The following is a 1,988-nucleotide window of genomic DNA, read 5'->3' as shown; positions in this document are numbered from 1 at the left end:
TTAATGCTAGATCCAGAATCTATCATTGCTTCCCCTATATCAACCTCATTGATCATACATGCCAAATTCAAACAACCTGGATCTTTTACTTTAAGCGGATAATTTTCGGAGGTTGAATCTCCAATTCCTGCTCATCATCATCTTCATCTAAATTTATCATATCTCCAAGATAAAATTTCATTCTTGCAAGAATCTGTTTAATAATTGAAGGCATCATAATCATTTGATTATAAATTTCTCTGTTCTACTCATTATGACTATCTCGTGCTTCCTCTTCTTTTTCTCGTCTACTGCTACTGCTACTCTCAATGGCTTCACCTTCCTCCTTTTGATCACCGCTTCCAATCTCTACAACTTCCTTGCCAGCCCTTCCTCCATCACTTGTCACCATAGGTTTGCATTCTTCTTTAGGGTTAACATCAGTATTAGCCCTAAACTGGTTCTTTTCAGTGGTTTCTACTCTTTTTGACAGTCGTCCAATTTGCATTTCTAATGACCTAACAGTAGCTTGATCACTTGCTCGATTGGACTCATAGACTTTCATGAATGTATCAAATCTTTCACTCATATTTTTGACAAACTCTGTCAAATGTGAAACCTGTTGCCACATAGTTAATGGTTGTTGCTGCCTGAAGCCTCCTTGTTGCCCTGATGGGTTATTCTGTTGTTGGCCAATACTTGGATGATTCTTCCAACCTTGGGTAGGATTGCCTTGGTTGAAATTCCCTTGTCTATACTGGTATTTGTTCCCCATATAGTTAGCTTCCTGCTGCATCTCCTCAAGTATAGCACATTGACCATTAATATGGTCTCCACAACAAAAATCACATAGCTATTGTGCTTGAGAGACATTACGAAGCTCCTTTGGAAGTTGCGAGAGGATCTTTGTCAATGTATCTAGCTTTTGGGTCAAAAGATGATTTTGAGCTAGCATTGCATCATTTGCAGGTAAGTGCAAGACTCCTCTCTGTTGTGTCGGTGCGCCCCTTTCACTATATGCTTCTTGTCCATTAGCTGCCATACTCTCTATCAAGTCATAGGCTTCATCCTCAGTCTTCTGTTTGATATCACCTCCAGCTGAGGCGTCCGACATCATCTTAGACTGCATATTCAGTCCACCCAGGTAGGCAAGAATAATGGTTGTCTTTTCAAATCCGTGAACTGGTGTTTTCCTGAGTAGTCCTTTGAATCACTCCCATGCTTGACTTAGAGTTTCTTCCATGCCTTGTTTAAATGATGAGATCTCCAGCTTTCCCTGAGTAACTTTGGACTGTGGAAAATATTTGTTGACAAACTTTGTAGCCACAACTTCCCATGTAGTAAACGTACCTTTAGGAAAAGAATTGAGCCATGTCTTAGCATTGCCCTCCAATGAGAAAGGAAACAAGCTAAGTCTCACTTTATCATCTGATACACCGACCATCTTCACTGTATTGCATATTTCACTGAACACTGTCAAATGGTCATAGGGATTCTCATTTGACAGGCCATGAAACGGTTTGCTTTGCACCAAGTGTATAAGTGCTGGAATCATTACCATGTTGGTCGTTTGATCCGTAGGCATCACTATGCTATCAAAATGGAAAGGGCCAACCGCATTTGATTGGTCTGGAAGAGTGCGTCTTGGAGGAGTTCTTTCACTATCTCCTTTGTTCTTCTATCTGGTGAAGGTGATAATAATCTTTCAGGGGAAGGAAACAAATCCCTAGATAGGCGTCTGACTCTCCTTCTCCCACTTTCCTTGCTTAAGCCTTCAAGAAGAGGTTGCGTGTTTATCTTGCTCCTAGTATGTCTGGGCTCCTCTTGCATGCACAAGAAACACAAACCCTAGTAGCACTTTTTTATATTTTTCTAAAAAATAAAAAGATAAAAAGATATAAAGATATATACAATCAAGTCAAACTTAATCAGTTTACACTACTAGATAAGTTAAACCATGAATCCCCGGCAACGGCGCCAAAAACTTGTTAAGTCCCTGGCAAGTGTAC

The sequence above is a fragment of the Vigna radiata genome, unplaced genomic scaffold (assembly GCF_000741045.1).
Source record: "Vigna radiata var. radiata cultivar VC1973A unplaced genomic scaffold, Vradiata_ver6 scaffold_95, whole genome shotgun sequence".
Lineage (NCBI taxonomy): Eukaryota > Viridiplantae > Streptophyta > Magnoliopsida > Fabales > Fabaceae > Vigna > Vigna radiata.
This window is presented reverse-complemented; position numbering follows the sequence as displayed.